General features: G+C 47.9%; 1 protein-coding gene across 5 annotated transcripts in view; it reads left to right on the forward strand.

Annotated features, from left to right (window-relative positions):
* Positions 1–1,924: 1,924 nt before the first annotated feature.
* The window catches only part of LOC108097286 (sex peptide receptor), a 45,766-nt gene continuing 25,267 nt past the window's right edge, over positions 1,925–22,423 (forward strand). Inside the window, exons 1-7 of one of the 5 annotated variants that reach the window (XM_017199494.1) lie at positions 1,925–2,070; positions 2,138–2,203; positions 2,274–2,337; positions 2,433–2,507; positions 2,552–2,724; positions 2,796–2,884; positions 2,953–3,062. The gene's annotated coding sequence lies outside the window, so the exon portion shown is untranslated. Of the gene's footprint in view, positions 2,071–2,137; positions 2,204–2,273; positions 2,338–2,432; positions 2,508–2,551; positions 2,725–2,795; positions 2,885–2,952; positions 3,063–7,468; positions 7,791–21,406; positions 21,450–22,423 lie in introns of those variants that run through there. The other 4 variants (XM_017199496.1, XM_017199495.1, XM_017199497.2 and 1 more) reach the window with 4 other exon arrangements.

Raw genomic sequence — 22,423 nt, forward strand, 5'->3', positions numbered from 1 at the left:
CTTCTGGGGAATGCGAACAATTGCTCATCATCTGCGATTATCAAGGCCATTTGCAATTTGTTAAGAGGCGGTGGCGGAGGGGGCGGGACTATTAGGCACCACCTTCCCGCCGTCTCGATGATCAAAGAACTGCCTACAATTGCCTCGACACAAAGGAGCAACTGAACTGCTGAGGAGCTGAGCTGACGAGATGTTGAGCAGCAGACCAAAAACTGAACGAGACGTGCTAATTGGCCGCCGAACAACGAGTGCATGGCATCTTGCAGGAGCCGCCGAATTACATTACACATACGCCGCGTTGCCAGTCAGACAGACAGACGGAAAGCACTGCGAAGCAATAGGCTCGGCATCCACTTAATCAGACAATTATGCCCCGCCAATGCCGAGCTAATCTCGAGCTTAATGCTTTTAATTTCGCCCATAAGCCGTCGAGGGCCGCATTTAACACACGGAGATCGCGGTTTGAGTGCCGGGAGTCGGCACTTTTTCAATTAAAGCGCCGGAGGCATGCAGCTACTGCTACTGCCCTGCCTACATGGGGGAATCAAAAATCATCCGCCAATAACGGAGGCGGAATCGGAGTGGGATTGGACGTGGTCATACCCTGGTTCGGAATTGGGTTTTTATTCACAAGATTGTGCTGGTGAATCAAGAAACTCTTTAGCCTGATTAATGTTCGAGTGCGAAGTGTCTGGGTGCCTTAGATATCGATCAGATTAGCTCCAGCTGCAGCAGCAGCAGCACTCTTTTCCAGGGTGTCGTGTCTATAAAAAGGTGGCTCGTGGCAGGTGGTCGGCCTTGGTGCCCCGCCCGGAAAACTCCCGCCTTTCCCTTTCCCTTCCCCCGCCCACGAGCATCTGTCAGTCAGTCTGTCAGACGCTTTTTGCTGAAAGTTGCCATGCGCAACGGAAAACCGCTGCTTATGGTGGCTGCCGAGTGATGTGTGGGTGTTCGGTGTTGGGTGTTTGAGGTTGAGGGTGTTGAGAACGTTGGCTGGTGCGGGGGCTGCGGAGCTGCACTGGGGAAAGCAGGAGCCAAAGCCAATGAAATTGCCCCTCGGCGGAGGGGGGAGTGCGTGGGCCGAGCGATAGTTGTCTGCAGCAGCAGGATGAGCTGCACACGCGGCGTATGCGTAACGTTTGACCCTCGGCGGAATCCGCATAAAATGTGTGTATTTAAATGCGCGCTCTATTGAATTATCTCCGGCCTTCGGAGCGTCGAGCTGCAGCATCAGTTTCCGCGGAAGCTCGCATTAATTTGGTTAGTCCCACCCGCTTTCCCTGTTTTCCCAGCTTTCCCTGCTTTCCCCGCCTGCAAACTTTATTTCGCCGGACAGCGGACTCCGGCATAAGCCCTTTGTAATGCCATTGAAGCGGGGCAAAATGTTTGTAATTGTTAGTGAATTAAGAATAATTATGAAAGTTGCAACTCACTCACGGCAGCGGTTTAATTTCCATTTAGCTTTGGGGGATTTATTAGCAATGGAAATGCTATTAAAACCTCGATAAAGTTGCCGTTTTATAATTAGTTTTGCTGCTCCTTTGCAATTCTTCAAAACATAACTGCCACAGTTTTGGCATAGAAAATGCTCTGACATCTTAATGAGTGCAAAATAGTACGTAAAAAAATATTCCTGCAACATACAACATGCAACATGCAACACGCGACATGCAACTTGCAGCATTCAACAGTAAACATGCAACGTGCAAGACTAAAAAAAATGTTAAGCAACATTAATTTAACATTTAATTTTAACATAATTTCAATTAATGTAAATGTAATGTTAACTTAATGTAAGGCCACGTCAGAATTACAAATATTTTTCGTTGGCGGGCACTTACAATTCCCAACTGGTTCTGACTGATCTGTGGTGGCATACCCCTTAATTTCGGCCAATTAGTCAGTGGACCGGCCTCTCCCGGAAGTTCCTCTCTGGAACTTCTCTGGGTTTTTCGTGAGTGTTAGTGTGTGTGTGTGCTTGTGAGGTGGTCCGAGGTGGTCCGAGGTGATGCATGGCGGTGCCGTCTACTGGACTGCACTCCAGGATGCAGTGCATCACCCACAAAAGTGGTAGGTATTTATTAATTTAAATAAATATGGTGTATTAATTGCTTGTGTTTTTTCCTTTTCATTGCAGGAGGTGCATGGCGGTACCGTCTACTGGACTCCGCTCCCGGACGCAGTGCATCAGCCATAAAAAGTGGTAAGTAATAATAAAATAAATTAAATGTAATATTTTAATTAATTATTTTTATTGTTTTTTCTAATTGCAGGCGATGCATGGCACCTTCTTGCCTGGAGTGGACTTCGGGACGCAGTGCATCAGCCTCCAACCAGGTGGGTTTTCATAAATAAAATTAAATGTTCAAATAAATTATTTATTTAATGTTTGGAATTGTAATTAATTATTTTTATTATTCCTTTAATTTCAGGTGATGTGTAGTGACACTTTCTGCTTGGAATCGACTTGTGGACTTTAGGATTCAGAAGATCGAGAACTAAACTGAGTGAGTACTGTTCTTAAAAGTAAAGAAATTAGGTTAAGATTTAGGTCGTAAGTTAAGTTAAGTAAGCTGACGTCTTCAACGCACGCTGGATCGTCGTGGAATAAGCAACTTTACTGCTGCAACGTACTTTACTTTACTGGATCGTCGTGGAAAAAGCAACTTTACCGCCTTCGCTGCTCATCTTCAGCAACTCGGAGGAATCATCTCTCCCAAAGAGGTATGCATAACTTCCTTCTTTTATTATTTTACCTACTTACTTATTACTTTGTTTTATTTGCTTATTTCCAGGTGGTGGATGTGCTTGCTTGTGCACTAGTTGCTGAAGATAGATAGGTCGTTGCCAAGTTTCCAGGATGCAGATTTGAGAACCTGGCGAGGTGTGTACATTTTATTTGAATTAATTAAACAAAATGCTTACATGTTTATTTAAATTCTTTCGTTACAGGTTTCAGTTGTGCGTGTTTGTGTGTGAGTTGAATGTTCGTTCATGGCGACGACACCCCAAATGTACCTGAAAACAGGAAGCAGGTCACAGGACACCAGGGATTTAACGGGGTATGTACCATTTATATTAATAACTATAAGTCAGAGGGGTAGGATCAGTAGGAAGCACTGTTGGGGTGGACCATCTAAGCACGGTAACTTTAAGTAGAATCACCCTTGGGGCTTCTGCCTTTGGTTAAACGAGAAGCAAAGCCCGCATAAACTACTTGGTTGTCTCTGAGTTTGCTCTTCATTTATTGTGCCGACAACGGAGTTGCAGAGAGTTTCACTGCACCGCAGAGTTTTCCGCCGGGGAAAAACTACGGAAAGCGGAGGGCGGAGGCCCCCTTCCTTTCTTCTTTTGCAAGACAAATTCGAGTGGTATATTTATAATTTGTAACTGCGTTGGGGAGTTGGTCCCATGTGGAGTGTGTTTGTGGTCCTCGGTGGGATATTGGCACGCACGCAGCATAAGCAAATGCATAACGAGACCACACACTCGCCCACCTCCCACCACCCACCACCCACTCCACCACCCACACTCACACATAACAATAACCGAGATAAGTAATAGCAAATTGCTGGCATCGCTCACTTTCCCGCCCCATATTTCCTTTCCCTTTCGCCTTTCCCGTTTTCCCATTCGGCGAGGAGTTTCCCAGTGGCTGGGCGCTGATAGACTGCAATCTTGAGAGTATTTATAAGGCACACACACTCCCTCACACACACTCCCTTACACACACACACACACACACACACACAGCCTGCGTTTAGTGTCTCCTAATTACCGCCACGCAGTGGTAATCATGATTTAAGCGCTAATACGCCGCACACGACCAGCCACGCCCCTTTGCCCGATCGGGGGCGCAAGTGGGATATACGTACGTGTCTAATGAATGCCACCTATGCAAATGAGGAAGCTCAATCGAAGAGGGGAAGCCCTGTTGTGGGATGCTCGTGATGCTGGGGTGACACTGCATATTTAGTTTTGTATGTGAGCCATAAGTAATTGGATCACTGCCTCGGAACCTAAGGGAGGTACTTGTTGTGGGAAGGATAACTGTAGGAATCCTGCCTGCGAAGCCTGAGGAAAAACGTTCCCCCATCAAGCCACCCCGAATGGATTGGTGCCCTTCGTGAACAGCTCCCCCTGGGCAGCAAAACGGCATTTAGACCAATACGACACATATATATTTATATACATATATTATATATATATATGATAGATGATGTTTAGCCACTTCCGTCTTTATCCCCCGCCAACCAAATCGAATTGTGGAGTGGTGTTAAATGTGCAGCTGAAGTCCTGGTGTTCTTTTTACTTGCAAATAGGAAACTGTAACTAAATCAATTCTTGATTTCGAAGTTCGAATTTTGCATTCTGTATGGGTGTCGAATTTTCCTGCATTCAGGGAAGAGGAAACTGAATGGCAATGGCAACTCAAAACATTGATTTATTCATACATTTTAATTGAATCTGCTGCGGAGATTCATGGCCAGTCGGAATATATGAGAGTGATTACCGATACGGGCTCATTTCAGCCACATCAATGGTGATTACAAGTGAATGGGAATTCGCCAATTTGAATATAAATATTAATGCCGTTGCGGATATTGATCCGTTTACTGCTGCCGAAGCCCACGAGCCACGAGCGTCGCTTAATGATTTTCCAGAGCTCCACATATGATAAGCCGGAGCCCGATAAACAAGCAGATTCGGTTGATAATTGCGGCAATCGAGGGGCTTTAATCGCAATGTATGAAAAGCTGTTCTGTCGCTTGAATAACGTGCGCACACTCATTCCCATTCCCATTCCCATTCCCGGAATCCTGCTTCGGTGGCCTTGAAGAGGATTTGCCAGGGATTTCCATTCCGCACTTGCCGCCCGACTTGGAGCACTGCGAACGCGGCACTCCGGTGCGATTTACCTCTGCTTGGGTGTCCGTACAGCGTCCAATCGGCTTAACCGACACCTTCGCCGGAATGGGGACTCGGATACAGTTGCATGCTGCACATCCCGAAGCCCATATTCCTCCCGGGATTCTGGGAGGAGCGGTAAGGGAAGCCCCGCAGGCATATCAATCACTCGGAGGAGCCTTTGTGCCGCACTCTGCTGACCGAATCCTCGGAGCGAAATTGAAATTAAAATCACATCCAAGGATATCAAGGGTGTGATGGAGGGAACTCCGTCCATTCCAGACTCCAATTTTAGCCCTGTACTTTCAAATCAGACTTCTGAATGTGCGTACTTAAAGCTGACGGACTTACGACCTACGATTCGTCGACATATTTTAAGAGTTTGAAAAGTTTGAAGCGTAATCCCTTGAAGAGAAATCCCTGCGCAGGCATTTAATAACGTGGCTTCTACTCCTTTTGATCGGCAGAAGTATTTTCGGTTCCCCCGGCACTTCCTTCCATCTCGTCATTCCTTCCATACTTGTTATTTTATTCCTTTTTGCGGCTCACTCGGCACTCGTGGGAGTCCTGCGAGGACCTTCTGACTGCTCTGCTGATGCGAGCCGACTTGGACTTCATGGGCTCCATGGATTTCTGCCAGGCAGCAGTGCAAAAATGCAATTATTCTGCCACCAGGCGGCAACTGATTCTGAACTGCAGCTGCAACTGCAGTGCAAATTGGAGCTGCAACTGCAACTTTGCAACTTTGCATTTCACAGCGTGTGTGGCAGTCCCGAGGCGAAATCAGAGGACGAAAAGTTGACGACTGTTTTCGGGGCGGAGGAACGCCTCCAGGGGTCGGAGAAAAGGCTACAGTTTCCAATTTGATTATAAAGTAACATGGCTCAAGTGGGAGATTTCATGTGTCTCCGGTTCAATATGTCTGTTCAATATGTTTGTTTGGCGAACACTGCGGGAAATCGGGTGAGGAGTACTCCTGTATCAGTAAAAATCCTACACTATTTGTGGGCTACAACGGGCTACAACTTCCTGTATCCCAGCCAGGCTTCTTTATCCATATAATTATTACTATCCAACGTAGTACACTCCTTTTCCCAGTGCACAAGCCGCCCACTCGCTTCCCGAGTCGAGTGAATGGGCTTATTGATTCTGGCAGGCCACTCATAAACTGGCATCTAATCGAGTGGCTGAGCTGACTGCTTCGACCGACTCGACTCGAGTGTTTTGATGGGAAACCAACGCAACGATGAAGTCGCAATCCGAAAGTAGGAAATATGACAAGGAAGTCGCCTTCCTTTTGTCTAAGCCGACAAAGGTTCTGGATTTGGTTGGAGTGGAGTGGAGTTCTGCGACAGACGAGCAGACGGAGAGCAGAGTCGTTGAACCTCTAATTGTTCACCTGTGCCGAAATGCGCCGTACAATATGTATTGGAAGGGGAATCCGCAGGAATGCCGGGCAACAAAGCATCAATCAGGCCAAATCGAATCAGGATCAGGATCCAGTGGCAAGCGGCCACAAAAATAAACCAGCCACATGCAATGGAATTAGGGGCGACAAAGGACTCGAGCGAAACTGATAAGGAAATTGCATTTCCACGGGCTCCGCGCCCCCATAAAAGTTAATGACTTTTCCCATTTCGAGCATTTCGCTCGCTGGCAAGTCATTGACCAAAAAATCTGAATCAGAATCAGAAGCATGAAAGGCAAAGGCAACCGCATGGCTTAAATCATAAAACAAATTTTCGCGGTGCCCTTCAAGCGGGTGTGATGGAATCAAAGAAGTGTTTGGCTTGCTTAACGTGTTTTTGAATTGCGACGGAGCAGGCGAGGAGCTGCAATCCTGGCGGACGAGGAGGAGGCCAGCAACCTTTCCCACTTTCCGATGGCAGAGTGCAGGGCATTCGGCGTTCGCCTGCAGGACATGTGGGCTCCTTGATTGAGTAAGTTCTGCCGCTCTGCGGTTGGGGCAACATGGCCTTATGGGAGCCGAGTTGAGGAGGTGAATGGATGGCCCAGTGTCAAACACCTTCGGAGGAGACCTTCTGGTCGATGGGAAACAGCTGAGAGCGGCGCTCGATTCGGAGACTCGAAAACAAAGCGCGGCGCTAAGAGATTAAAAAACGCTTAACAAAAGCAACAATGCGGCGCAAGAATAACAACTAGGAAAGCAAGAACAACACCAGCAACACCCACAAACACCCACAAACAACAACAAACAACAACAAGCAACAACAAACAACAACAAACAACAAAAACACGAAAGTCAAGCGGGGCCATGTAAACAAAAAAGGGCGAAGAAGAGGAAGAGGAAGAGGAAGGGAAAGCGCAGACGCACGGATACGGATACGGATAAAAGTGGGAAGCCAAGGCGGGCGGATAAAAAAAAGGGGATGACGGACTCCGGATAGCGGATGGAAGCAGCTGGGAACACTCCGGCGCGGTTTTGCCGAGGCTTTTCCGAGGGCCAACGAACGGCAAGCCGCTGCCGAAATATCAGCCAGCACTTTTTCGAATAAAACCAAAGAAATTTGTTTGTTTTGATTCAGTCGTTGCGGGTTTTTTAAGGCGAACACACAGCCCTGAAAAGAGATCCGGAGACCAAGAACTCAGTTCAAAATCGGACAGCGAAAACCGAAAGCGGAATTTCGAATCCGCATTCCTAATTCCAAATCCGGCGAAGTGAAAAGCGTTTTTTGAAAACACCAGAAGAGAACCAGCTGAAGCAAATGTGCAGAACTTTTCAACAAACCGAGAAGGCCTAAAAAAACACACAAATCCGAAATACTTTTTTTCTACATTTTTGTTTCTGTGCTCTGTGACCATAAAAACATAGGAAGGCGAAAAACAAATAGAACTGTTTCCGAATGCCGGGAATTTATCAGGTAAATATCGCCTTGGCCTTCGCCTCGTTGCTGGTGGAAAAGCGGTGGAAAAGCAGGGAAAGCCGACCGAACTGACAGCCAAACAATGGCAAATATTTATCGCTGGCCCTCGGAGGCATAAACAACTCCCCCGAATTCCTCGGCCAAATCAAAGAAAATGTTTTCCTTGTCCCCTTCCGCCGATTCACCGATTCACCGACTCGCCGGCCATTTGTCAAGTGGACCCTGCAAATCGGAGGGAATTAATGCCGTAGATTATGATAATATATCTCGTCCCAGTGGCCTTTCGCAATAGTTCTTGCGCCGTTTCGTTTTGGGAAACTGATTTTAACTGGCGCTTTTTCTGTGCTTTTTCTGGGCTGCTTCCGCTCTCGAATATTGAATTTTTAAACTGCTTCGCCCGACTTCTTGGCCAGCACAGTTGTGTGGATCTTATCCAGCGCAAACTTTCGCAGTCAGCGCTGGCAAAACAGCTTAAAGTTGAATAAAATGGGAAACAAAGGAGCGAGGAGCAAGAATTGATATGAAGAAAACATAAAAACTAGAAAACTTCCAGTTCGGAACTTGTCAGGCAGTAAACTTGCACTTTGCCCTGACTTTGCCTCGAGTTTGAGTCGCAACAGGAAGTGCGCTGCCTGAAGTCAGGCGCACTGAGAAATATTTCGAGTGCGTTGGTAGTAAGCAATTGCAATAAATAAATACAAGTGCGGGAAATCGGTTAATATAACTTCAGTACAATAAAGCGTTTCGTATCAAGTAGGTGAACTTCAAACGAAATGATTTTTGGACCCAAGGAATAGCTTCGCTGTTTTGAACAGTGTAAAAGTGCCCAATATTCGTGTGGCTGACAGTCTGCTCCTTTGTTGTGTTGGTAACTGTCGAAAGTGCGCTTTTCATACGACAGGATGCCAACCAGGGCTTCCTTTCACTCCGCCCCGGATTTTCTCAGACGTTTCCCCCTGTTCCCCATTTTCCCCCTCTCCTGTCTGCCCCATCGATTTTTGAGTCCACAATGGCCAGAACAACGGCCAACGACCAATAACCAACAACCAACGACCAACGACCAACGACAACTGGCAATTATCAGAGCCAGAGACATATTAAAATTATATTAATGCACTTGGCTGAGGGCGCGATTAGACGAGGGGGAATGGCCATATAGAAAGGGAATCAGCGAATCAGGGTTCTGGAAATTGGAAATTGGAAAACTGCTGAACTGGTAATGAATTAATTTCCTCCACTCTCGATTGGCTCTTGCAGTTTACGGCATTTATTCGTGGGGAAGCAATGAAGTTAGTGAATTGGTATCTCGATAAATACTATTCATAAATGAATTGCTGTCCCCAGTTCTTTTAACGGGGATCCTTTCAGCCTAAAAAATGGCAAATCCCCAACCCTTGAATGCTCTTTAAATGCCATTTGAGCTGCTTATTTTCAGCTGTCATCGGAGCCAAAGGGCGGGCTCCTTTTTAATTATATACGAGCATGGGCACTTTTTCCACATAATTAAGCCGACACAAAATCGATTCCCGCTGATGCTGCCGCAAATTGCAGCGCTGGAATCGGGCTTATCAGCGGCGGACAGATCCCGTGGAAATGTGGCACATGTCCGAGCAAACGGCGGGAAACATGGAAAACCTTTTGAATTCTGACCTGCGGACAAAACAAAGGCATAAAGTGCGGTTGCCAAAAAAAAAAAAAAACAAAAAAAGAACCCGAAAGGAAAAATGAATGGCCCCGGGAAAATGCAGCACGCACAAAGGCAAATGTCGAGAAGCCAATTCGTATGGGCGAAACCCTTTGGCCGCCGCCCCGTGACCTTGCCCCCGCCCCGCCCCTTTCGGCCGAATTATTGAAAGAAAAACATTAAGTCCTCCGTCCGTCCTGCGTTCGTTCGGTTTTGCGGTCGGTCAGTCGGTCGGCCACTTTTTATGCCGGCCAAATTCGCACGCAGTCGAGCGGCAAACAAACAAAGCTCCCAGTGATCCCGTTATTCCCCGCTTTCCCCGCTTTCCTCCGCTTTCCTCTGCTTTCCACTCGGATCCACTTAATGGCACCTGTGGCTCCTGCTAATCATGATTTTAATGACTTCTTGCCCGGTGGTTTATGAACGCCGGCGAAAGGTTTATCGTTCATTGTTCATCGTCCATCGTCCATCGGCCGACCTGCGGAAAAGAAAAAGGTTGCAATTAATTTTTTAAATGCTTTACAGCCAAAGTTTGTCTCTTGTTTGCTTCCTTTCCCAGGAGCCTCCGCCTCCGCCTCCGTTTTCCTGATTGAGTGCTAAGAGCGCAATTGTTGTGGCAGTTTCAAGTGGTGCTTGTAAATCTCGCCATTAGATAAGTCGCTTCACCTCTTCGCTCCAAAGTCTAATGGGTCTAATGTACTCGGTAATAACTGCCGGGATTCACGGGCTTCACAGGGGTTCTCCTCTTCAGGGGTTTTCCTCTTCAGGGGTTCTCCTCTTCAGGGGTTTTCCTCTTCAGGGATTTTCCATGACATTTGTTCAACGGAAGCGGGGTGTTAATAACTCCTTATCTATTTCCACTCCCTCCAGGCACTTTTTATCTATTTTTCTTTTGGATATAAATTTAGTAATTAAAAAAACAAAAGCCACAATTAATTTGATGTGGAGTGAGCCCAAAAAAGCAATTTAAACATGGGCAGGAAAAGGAAAGCCGAGCCGAAAGACAAACTCAATTCAATCAAAATCAAGTTTGCGGTCTCATTACCAATCAATGTCCCCGGTGAAATATTAGAACCTCGGACTGGCCCTGGTAATATAATCAGCCAAACTTAATTCCTTCGCAAACAGGCCCAGCAACGAAAGACAGTATTTTAATAATTCATCCAGCCGTTTTTTATCCCGCCACTTGCTTTCTGATTTTCCCAGCGAATGTGTGTATTCGCAGAAGAGCCTGGGGGCCTAGTAAATATTGGCACAACACGTTGTTTGCCCACACTCGCACACCCCACACACATAGGCACACACACACACACACACACACAGCGACTATGCAAACGAAGCTGGCCAAGATGAAATATGTAAAGCCGACAACATATTGAATTCCGATTTGGTGTCGCCGAAAAGCATGGAAAGCCATAGAAAGCTGAGCAGCGCGTGCACGGGGATTCGGGACTGGTGATGTGGGGGCTGCTCGGTAAACAACATCGATGCTGTCACAGGGGGACCAGCCATCCAGTCCTCGGCCTTCCAGGCTCCGGGTTCCAGGTTCCAGGTTCATTGACACCGAGGCACCATCGAGTGGCAATGTGGCAACGAGCTCATCCCGGCCAGGTTGGCGCCCCCAAAATAACTACCAGGAAGTAGGAAGTGCCCTGCGAAGTCCCGGGGAAACTTCTTTGTTTTCGGGGCCCATTATGCCGCTCAAGTGCACTGCGAAAAAAACAGCGTTGAATCCGCTTCCATTATGTTTGCAACACAAATTAGCCATGAACTTGAGCCGGCTGCTTAGGAGGTTCCACGACGATGGCACCATTACATCACATCAGAGAGCGAGGCTCCTTTTCCCGAATAAATCCCTGCCACGAGGACCCACTTCTGTGCGTAAGTTCACGTGGGCACATCATTTGAGGCACGCAGTGTGGCAATTATTACACGGTTCACCAAACGCCAATGAAAAGAAAACAGCCGCCGAGTGAAAAGTGCGAGTGCAAATGGGGCAGGGATTTCCCTTTGATGAGGAGCGTCCGAACAATGCTGAAAAGCGGAAATGGGAAATGGGAAAGTGGAAAGTGGAAGGTATAAGGGTGGTTGGTTGGGAAACCGTGTGGTTTCGGTGGATCCTCCCGAGGAACCGGTTGGGAACAGGTTTGGCTTCCATTTTCGCCGAGACTGAGGCTGCGACTCCCACAAGGACTTTCCCTTCCGAGGCTTTCCATCTTTGCTGTTCTCCAGCGGCAGGGTGGAAACTATGGAAAACACATAACGAAAAGGAATTCCTTTCCGATACACTTCCCTGATTTATGGCCACGAGCAGAGATGCAAAGTGTTTGGTTCATAATTCAAACTTCCGCGGGCCATTAGCACGTCCTCAGTCGAAGACTTTCTATTAGAAAGCCCCTGCGAGGCTGCAGATATCTTTGATTTCTGCCGGAGCCATGGCCACCAGATTATGCATACGCACTGTGGCCATGTCGAGCAAATTAATTGAATCAACAGTCGAATTAATCAATGTGCGGAGCGAAGATAAAACCATGGGCGAAAAAAGAAATTAATGACGGCGGCGAGAGGAGGATTCCACCGTCGATTTTTCGTGTTCCGTGAAAAAAGGTGCTTGCGGCTATCCGATCCATCAATTTTATTTAATCATTTATTTAATCAAATTACTGATTATGCAACCAGCATAGGCAGCCCAGGCAGCCAGAGGCAGAAAGTCAGCCGGAGGAAGGCCAACGCACACGCAACGAATAAAAAAGCCGCATTCTATCCTCCGATTCTGTTTAGCACCTAACGATTTTTCGGAATTTTCCTAAAACAACAAATATCGACAGCAAGTTTATTGTTTCGTCACCTACGTGCGTATGTGCATACCATACATTATATATACACATGGATTTTCTCGCAAGGAAGCTGTTATTAATAAGTCCATTTTAATTGGGGAAATCGTCTGCTTTTCCACGAAAAGCGAGGCAACATGAAAAGCGTGCAAGTATAATGATGTTGGAAAAGGAGAATGGAGAACGGAGAACGGAGAACGGATAACTTTCTAACGCATTTTAGGCAGTCCCTTTTCTTTGGGGTTTCCCCCTTGTTTTCTTCGGTTCCCTCAACTTTTTCGGTTTCGGTTTCGGTTATATTTGTTTTGCTCGGGTCCCTGGGTCAGTTTATACCTTGATTATGATGTTTATGGCTGTTATGTTTGCTGGAGTTGAGCCGAAGCGACCAGAGGACGCAGATGTGCGGCATATGTACGGCTGGGTGTGTTTTAAAATCAATCCTGTTCCCGATTAGTTTGTTTGTTGTTTGGCCAATAAATCGCTGTCAATGTAAAATGCGTATTAATTGCCATTGTTTATGGTTTGTCTCCGCCCCCTCCGACCAGCTGAATTACCCAGTTGGACATGAATGCAGTTGAGGTTCCCAGTTGACCGTGTTTTGATGGCACGTCAACAGTTCTGATTTATTGATGTTTTGTTTGATTTATGCGTTTCTGGTTGCCGGTTGCTGGTCCTTCGTCATGTGTTTACCCATAAATACTGTCGTGCTTTGCGGCGAGTTTATCAGTTGGCGCCGAGTCCTTGCTGCCCGGCATTAATTGAATTCGCCGAGGGATTTGCCACTGCCTGCCACTAATGTCGATTAGCGCATCGCCAATGCCAATCTAATGCCAAATGGGATGTCGCCACACAGATTTGAGCCTCCCAACCCTCAGATGCCCGAAAAAAAGGAAGCACTAAGCTGTTAACATAAACAATATCCAGTTGAGACTGCTGACTGGGCCACAAAAACCCACAGCCACAGCTACAACTAGCAACTGCTGTCGCTCAGTTTTTCCCTGGCGCACATGGCGTATGTGTAACATTTTGGCTTCGCTTGCTGCTTTTTTGCGCTCTCAACTGCGTTTTAAGTTGGGTTCGCAGAGTGTCATACCCCTTGAGAGTTGGGTGGGACTCAAAATAGTATTTTACCATCTGGCGATGGTCATCAGTGTCGTCCAATAATCTATTCGGCGGATTTCTCTGCTCGAAAAGCACTCCGAGTTCGCTCGGCTATCAGGTGTGTAAAATGGCAGGTGCCAAATGCCAGGTGCTGATATCCCCAGAGCCGCACCCTCTTTTTCGGCTGCGACTCGTAATGAATGCTCATTAAAAACTGTCACATGGCGGGGAAAACAAGAGCAGTGGATTAAGGACCAAAGTCGAAAGATGGCAGGGAGGAGCAGAGGCTGCTGGAAACTCGGAAGGCGGCTAAATGAGGACACCTGTGCGACCTTCGCCGAGAGGTGGGCGTGGCCGGGCGGGGACATTGATTTTCCCAGCACCTCGGCAGCTGGTGCAGGTGTGCTCCCGTTGCAGGATCTCCAGGATCGCGTTCCCGCTTTCCCAAGACGGAGTTTAATCCGCTGCAGTAAAGTTGCGCACAAAGGAACCGCCTGGCCTTTATCAGACTTATTAATTTGGCCATAAAGCCCGGATCCGCGTTCTGGCCAGCCAGTTGGCTGCAACTAAACTGAAAACTGTAAACTGTAAACTGTAAACTGTAGTCGAGCATAAAAAGTTTTGGCTGCCGGGAAAGCCAGGGAAACTTTGAGGAGCGGCTGCCGGAGCTTGATTAAGTCGGGTCTGCTGAGCTCCTCCCTCCCGAGGACGACGATGATGATGATGAGGATGGCCCAGTTGTGAGGATAATGCTGATGGACCAGGGGCCACTCCTCCTCCGATTCCCAGGGAGGTGGTGGGTGGCTGGTTGTTGGTTGGTGCCACCACCCACCTGCAGCTGCCAGGTTGCCAAATTCGATTCGAAAGTGCGGAGGATGCAAAAGGAACCTCTTCGAAAACGGGAAGAGGTCTGGGAACAATCGTGAGCTATTTCTAACACAGTTCTCCAAGTTTTCTATTTTGAGGTAGAGGTTTCTGCAACTGCACCGCCTTAATGGCACTGCAACCTTGTTGCATTATGAGCTAATTTGCGGTGGGGGTTTTGTTTAATGGTTGCACTTGTGTCGCAGTCCAACGCTTTTCGCCATTAAAGTCGGCGAAACCGCGCCGTAAAAACGGAGCTGTTTGAGATATGAGCCAATAGCCAACAGCCGTTCCCCTAAAACACAGCCGAAGTCAGAAATGATGTTTGTGGAACCATTTAGGACTGGCATAAAATGTGGCTTTGGCAAACAAAAGCTACGGAACTCGGCAACCACAGCCACTTGGACAATGTATTAATTTGGGAGCATAAAAACTACACGTATTTGCTTTGGAAAACCGCCGAAAACGCGACCTGCCACTCCCTCCGACGATTGTGTGCCCCAATTAGCTGCCGCAGAAATGTGTGCCACAATTATTGGCCGAGCAGAACCTCCTCCGAACATCGTTTTTTACTCGATTCGACGGGCTTATCCACACGTCCGTGGCTTACTGAGTTCGTGAGCCACGTTCTAATTGCCGCAGAGCCCGCAATTATCGAAACACTTTCTGCAGAAGAAGTAGCGATTGGGCGATTGAGCGATAACGATAAGAAAAGCGTTATGTGGAGGAAAATTGGTTGGGGCGATTGACAGTGGGCCGTTGTTCTCCATTCTCGGTTCTTGGTTCTCGGTTCTCGGTTCTGGAGTCCCCTTGTTTTCGCAGCCATTGTGGCTGTTGGCTGGTGGATGTTACGACCTCTTCATTGGCATATGCAGGCATTAAAAAAGTTTATGTGCGGGTTTTATGAAAGGCAAAACTGAATTTGCATATGAGCTCGGCAAACAGGCGAAACGGAGGCGGGCGACCGACCGACCGACCGAGTGATATAGCCAGCCATTGTCGCAGATATCCACCCAGAATACAGTATACTATATATACACAGTATACACTATACAGAATATAGAATACTGTTTACAGTATATAGTATATGGTGTGTGTGTGTGTGTGTGTATGTGCTGTATCGCTGTGATTTGGCCTTGCTAACGTTCTGCCAACTCCAATTTGGCCCGGAGCCGCCTGAGCTGAGATCTGCTGTTTATTATTGTTGCCTCTTGTTGCCGCAATTGAGCGACATTTGTTGTGTCGTGGCTCGTTTTGGCAGTGACAGGTAGCGGAAACTACGGCGGCGTCTCGCCTTCAGTTTCAGTTTCGGTTTCGGTTTCAGTTTCAGTTTGGGCCAAGTTGTCAGCTGGATCGTGCCGCAGGTACTTCTCCGCCTCCTCCACCTGAGAAACATAAAGAAGGTAATTTGAGTGCATCTTGGCACAGCTGTCCAGCTGGAAACTCAATTATTCATCGGCTCGAAATGGGAAATCAGCTTGGTACACTTAGGCCGACTTTCGACATGAATATTAGTCTTTGAACTAGTTGCCGCTCCGCTTGCCAAATGAAATTAAGTCTGCAAGTTTTCCACCTGCCGTTTAAATTTCCGTTTGATGTATTCCGACCCCCCAAATAAATATGCTTATAATCAAGAGGGAGCCGTCTTTTAGCTTGCCAAAAGTTTATTTGTATTTGACCGTCTGCGAGCGACTTTCTTCCACTTCCACTTTCACTTTTCAGACTCCGACTCAGATTCAGATTCAGAATCTCCTTCGTTCGCTTCGCTTCCCTCAGAAAGTATCACTCATACGCAGCGTGGTCGTCGCGCTGTCAGTGCTCGTGCTGGGATAATATATTTTTTACAATTTATTGCGCTTTGCAACAGTTCCACGTTCCCGGGGCATTATGTATATGGCTGCAACAATTTTGAAGTGGCAACACGCGCCGCAGGATTCGGTTTGGAGCGCGTGGAGCGGGCAAGGCCATTGGCCATAAATATGAAAATTCCCCGGGAATTATGCTTTTTATTGGCCCCGCAACAAAGGCGACCTGAGATTTGCATTCGAGTGAGCCCCCAAAGCCGAGATGCCAAGTTGGGGCATCAAAATTAATGAACTCCGACGATGGCTGCTCTTCGTTCTTCTGTTCTTCTGTTTTTCTGGGGAGACAGCAATCACAGATGAGCTCTGGAATTACGCTAATACAATACAGCGGAATGCCCTCGCAGTAAAACACTTACTGGCGGGGGGGAAGGCAATCGAGAGGAAGCTCCCCAAGGAGCCGGAAAAGCAGGAAAAACACGAAGGGTGGAGCCAACAAAGTTGCAGAGTGCAGCGGAAAAGCCAGCGCAAACCAGCTGAAAAATTACGCACATCGCCGAGTGGAAGCGCTGTTAAGTGGGCGTGCTGCCCGCGGAAAAGCCAGCGGCAACTTGCCACACCCCCATCCACTTGCAACTCGGAACTTGCAACTTGCAACTTGCAACAAGGGCAGGGCTGATTGCCAGCGGAGATGCTGCTTATAGAAGCCGAAAATCAGCCAATGCACCGAGGGGAAATTCCTTTGCTTCCATTGTTGCAACAACCCAAGGATTGTTGGATTCTGTTTAATAGCTGCCACGGAACGTGCAGTGGGGCAGCAGTCCTTAGTGGCTCGTCCACTTATGAGACCCATTTAATTGAGCTAAAACATGTAGTGCCCCACTCAACACTCAACGGCAATTCGCAGGAATCAATCAGGGAAACGGAAAGCTCCGCAAATAGTCGGCACTTAGGCGGGAAAGTCACCTCTGTAATCTGCTCGCTTTATGGCTGCGTCGTTAAGATACAGATACAGATACAGATACAGACAAGCTATCTGGCAGATACTCGACAGAGCCATCCAGCAGATAGCAGATAGCAGATAGGCGGCCCGCCCCGTATCGCTTTCTCCTCGGATATTATTAAACGTTCAAGGGCAGCGTCTTCATTTGCCTTTGTTTTTTCTCCATTGGGTTTTTGCCTGCTTACTTCCCAGTCTCCTGGCATTTTAATGGCCCAACTTGTCGTCGTTTGCGAACTGGATTGTCAACGTGTCTAGTCATCAGTTTTACGCACCACTTGTTCCACACACCGAACTCCCCGCCACACCATAACTCCAAGATATCGAGCTCTTGTCGCCGGAATTTACATATTTATTCCGTTCGATTCGTCGATATATCCTAGTGATGCCGACTAATGGGCCTCTTGTCGCAATTGCCGACTAAATGGAATCGAGTTTGAGTGCAATCTGCTTGTCTTGTTTCTGCTACACTCCAATTTAATGGCCCCAGTGCCCGATCTGCATTATTCTGCTCTGAGTCAAGTGGAGAAAAATATACGAAAAATATGCAATTGCAGCGCACCGAGCTTCTCTTTGGAAACTATTAAAGCTGATTGCTCTTGAAGTGTGAACCTGCCAAGTTGGCTAACAGTGTGATTGGGCCTAAAAGCAGGGAAGAACCAGGAGTCATCCCCGATTGCCTCCGGCCATTCATCAAGATAATCTCTTCCCTGTGTCATAACATAATTCAAACGGCCGGTTGTCTCCCTAATAGTTTGCGTCCCCGCCCCGGACGACCTATATAATACAGAACGCACTATATATCTGGGGCTGCGCTGGCAGGGGGCGTGGCCCGCCCAGGAGCAGCTGCTGGCAGCGGAGAACACGCCCAGCAACTTAATCAGGGCCAAAACCAACAAGCTGCAAGGAAAAGTGAAGGAAAGGCGGATGGGAGCCCGAAAAATTGGGAAAGCCCAAGCGGCCATGACAGCTAACACCTTCGGGGGCAGCCGCACCCCATTGCCCCCCATCCCCTGTCGCCTTGCCACCTTTGGCAACTTGCCCCTCGCCACTTGCCACCTTGCCCTCTGATGGCCATCTCATTTATCAAGTGGCGAACAAACAAACACGCGCCCATTGTTATTATTGGCATTATTGCGAGGCAGGCGAACGAGCACCACACACAAAACGCTCCATTCAAAAATGTGTAATTTGGGGTTGTCACATTCGCACGCCCCTCGCTGTGCCACCTCGAGTTGCAAGTTGCGTGACCAGAAATTAAGGGGCAAATAGGATCGCACACGGCCGCAAATAAATAATGTAATCAGCAATGAAGGCGAGCGAAAGGAATCACATTCGGAATCGGAATCGGAATCGGAATCAGAATCAGAATCCGAATCAGGGAAGACACTGGCGCACAACTATGCGGGGTACGAAAATAGGGATAAAATATGAGTGCCTTGAAGTAAAGTGCACTTGTACTGGGTATCTGTGATTTTTCTGGTGGAAATTTGCTCTGCTGGTGGAAATTTAAAGGCGATTCCGGCATCATTTATAACCGCCGCAGAGAGGCAAGTGGACATCGGACATTACATGAATAAATTAAACGCATTACTTGTGGCTCTTGTGCTCCGGCTTTTTTCGTTTGGTTCTCTTCGAGTGCCCTGCATAAAACATTAAGCACATTAAGCATCAAACGAACCCCGTCCCGGCACTTCTGCTCCAATTGAGACGTTTAACAAAAAGGTCCGCTTACCTTTTTAGTGCGTGAGTGTGCGAGAATGTGTAATGAATGTATAACACGCTCCGCATCGCTCTGCATATCCTTTTGAAGTCCCCTCCTCCCGTTTGAACCAGTCGAAACCCCCTCGAAAGGAACAACAGTGGAACTGACCCGATTGTTTTCCGCTTCTGCGATCCCTTCAACCTGGCAAAGTGCACTTTCTTGGCTGATCTCTGAACAGAAACTCTCATTTTCCAGCAACTCCTTTCAGCTGCGAAGATATTCAAACGCCACCACTGTGGTTGCTCTACTGTTATTGGACTTTATTGCTTGGGAAGGCTCCCGCCTGGGGGTTCGATTCCGTCTACCGTCTTCGCTGGCCGGGAAAATGGAGATGTGCCGGAGGCTTTTCCCCGTCTGCCCGGAGGAAACGATATCTCTGGGCAGCCCACAATTTCGGCTCCCTTTCGAACAGCTGCGACATCCCCCGAATTTTGGTTTATTTTATTTTATTTATTTTATTTTACGATTATTCCTCGTGTGCGAGTATTTCTGCCGCTCGTTCGGAGCTCGTTTAGACATCGTTTTGTCATTTTGGGCCATGTGTGTGCGAGTGTGCGGGTGTGCGAGTATGGGAGTGTGCCCTAAATGTCAAACCCTTTTCAAAAATAGTCTGTACAGGACATCGGGGCCCCACTGCACGCATCGTAAATTTTCCGCTCGTTTTTCCATTTTCCGCCTGCCCTTTCACCCCAAATTCCCCCGAATTCCCTCGTTTCCCGCATTCCGCTCGGCAGACGAATAAAATTGTATTATTAACACATTCGAGATGCCAAAGTAATGTTTGGTCAAACGTTGCTAATACGCCAGAGTCTCATGCAAATTGTTTACCTTGCCTTTCCCTCCGATTCCCCGATTCCCCGATTTCCCGATTCCCAGATTCCCAGACTGACCGATCAAATCGCAGTGTCTGCACATTAGTCTCCCAGACACGCACAGATTTTCCCGGCTTTCCCTTTCCACCTTCCACCGCTCTCCCCCGCTCTCCTCTCCCCTGCAACTGACACTTGCCTTGGCCCTTTTCTCGGATCCCGTCCAGATGTCCATCTGCCCATCTGCCCATCTACCCATCTGCCCATCTGCCAGCTCCAATTTGAAACAACGTCGCCTCGGGAAAGTGCAATTACTTTCATGTTGGCGAATCGCTTAGCGAAATCAAACGGAGACTCCGTACAGTCTGCTGCCCTGGACTTTCTGATTTCTGGGACGGCAATTAGGTGCGGGAAATGGAACAGTTTTCCCATGAAAGTCGCCCTGCAGAGTCAAGAAAGGAACGCTGTCAAAACTCGACTGCCAGCTTGTGTCTGACGTTTCTTTTCGGTGCATTTAAGTGGGAGGAAATTCCATCAGAGGAGGTACTTTGCGTGGAGGAATTACCCCAAAAGTGTGCAAGCAAAGGCTTATGACAACCTCAGTTACTCTGGCCAGGCAAATTCTGCATTAAAATACAAGCAAAAAGTATTGATTTACTCAAATCGATGTCACACTTTCTCCACTGACCTGTGCTGATAAATCGCCGTTTAATAACTTGCTCAGGCGAAGGAAACTCATCCCATTAGTCGTCGTAATCGAATTTTAAAGAGTTTAGTTTGCGGAACCAACTTGCCTGGCTTTCCCAACGGACAAACAAACAAAAGGACAAACTAACGGACAAATGGACTAACGGACAAACGGACAGAGGGACAACTTTGTTAGCCAAACGCAGTTTTGATCAGTGTGCCAACCTTTGGCAAGTCTATATACATTTCTTCGACCTTTCCGTAGTTCGATTAACACTTTTTCCTGCCGGAGTGACAGGCGACATGACAGCGAAAAATAAAATGAATATAATAGCGGAAAGGCGGAAAGTGGAGTGTGGAAAGTGGAGAGTGGAAAATGAAAAATGAGCGGGCCGGCAAATTCAAACGGTGGAGCGGAATTTAGCCAGGTCCCCAGTGTTGGTTTTTCACCGGTTCCCTGCTCCCCTTTGGTGTTTTGCATGTTCACACATTGACCCTTCTTTTGGCCCAAAAGGGCCAAATTTATGGCCATTTGAGTGGTTGGCTGGTTGGGTGCTTGGGTGTTTGGGTGCTTCAGTGCTTGAGTGGGGCCCAAAGAAAGGCAAAGCTTGTAGCAATTAGCAGGGCCCGAATACTTTGTTGACCTTATTTAAAACGCTGCGACTAGCCGAGCGGAGGAGGCAGCCACGATTTATTTGCTCCTGGCGCAGCGCACCCGAAGATGCGATGCCGAAATGCGAAAATAAATTAGTCATCGACCCCAGATTCGGTGGCCAGATTCATCAGGGGCAGAAGTGAATCCGAAATTATGCACAAATTGAGTGCCCGCCCCTCGAATGGTTCTCTGAAGAGGTCGTTGCTTTCAGTGGCATCCAGCTGTCGGAGCTGTCCAGCTGTCCGACCTGTCCGACGACTCGGAGGAGCTGCTCTTATCAGCTGACAGGCAGACCGAACTGGACGGGACCCACTGGGCGTATGAGTGATATACGAGTGGAGGGTGCCCCGATTTCCCCAGTTAATTGCAAACGAGAACTACAGCGGTTGTGTTCACTATTCTTTTGTTGCAGCTCTGAATCGGAGGAGGAAACTGGAAGCCACGCGGTGAAGAAGGTGAGCAAGGATATGAATTCCAATCAGTTTACGCTAATTTCCACTGGCAAATGAATCTGGCAAGTGCCTCACTCACTTCGTCGCCACAATAAAGTGCGATGATTAAAGCGCTCGATGGGGCGCTTACTTTCGGTCAATCGTAAATCGCAAATCGTAAATCGCAAGTCCCGCTCTGCCGCTCCCAAAGTGGGCGGCGGGCGTGGCAGTGGGTGGTGGATGGTGGATGGGTGGTTGGTGGTTTTGATGAGACGAGACGGCGTCGTGACCTTCGCTGCTGACGAGCGGCGCAGCTCTGCAGTGACTCGATTTTAAAATGTACAGCGAACAAGTGGCAAGTGTTGCCATCGCCGCAAGGAGTCAGTCAGAAACAAAGGGCAGGCCACAACGACGAATTTATTTGCAACACGCGCCAGTCTGGCCAGTCCTGCCAGTCGAGATCTGTCGCCGCAGATAATCCCGCAAAAAGGCATTTAGTCGACTCGCAATCGCACTTACTGTATTCATATACGCACTCGCATGCGTGTGTACGTTTGTGCCACGCCCCCAGCCTCCGCTGACGGCCATTAAAAAAGTTGTGAAGTGCGAAGATGAGGGCTCGTATGCAATTAGCAAACAGCTTTATGTTCCCCGCACCTCGGCCATCGAACCGGGGATCCATTTGGTCCCATTTGGCGAATGTATTTATGGGGAGGGGCGGGAAATCAGGGGGTGTGTAGTGGGTGATAGTGGGTGATAGTGGGGCAGGAGGGGAAAAAAGGGCTTCTGTTCGGGGTTAAAGCCTCTGTTAAGTGAGTGTGATTATTCAAAACGAATGGAGCGGCAACTTTGCAGTCACGACTTCTGTTTAAATTAGGTCTGATCAACTCCATGGAGAAGATAACCATTCCGGAGTTCGTTTATTAGATTAGGCAGCAATCCCATCTGCAAACTAAAAACCGGCTCGTGCGGCAAAAGTTTGCAGTAATTATCCGAGT

The sequence above is a fragment of the Drosophila ficusphila genome, unplaced genomic scaffold (assembly GCF_018152265.1).
Source record: "Drosophila ficusphila isolate 14025-0441.05 unplaced genomic scaffold, ASM1815226v1 contig_198, whole genome shotgun sequence".
Lineage (NCBI taxonomy): Eukaryota > Metazoa > Arthropoda > Insecta > Diptera > Drosophilidae > Drosophila > Drosophila ficusphila.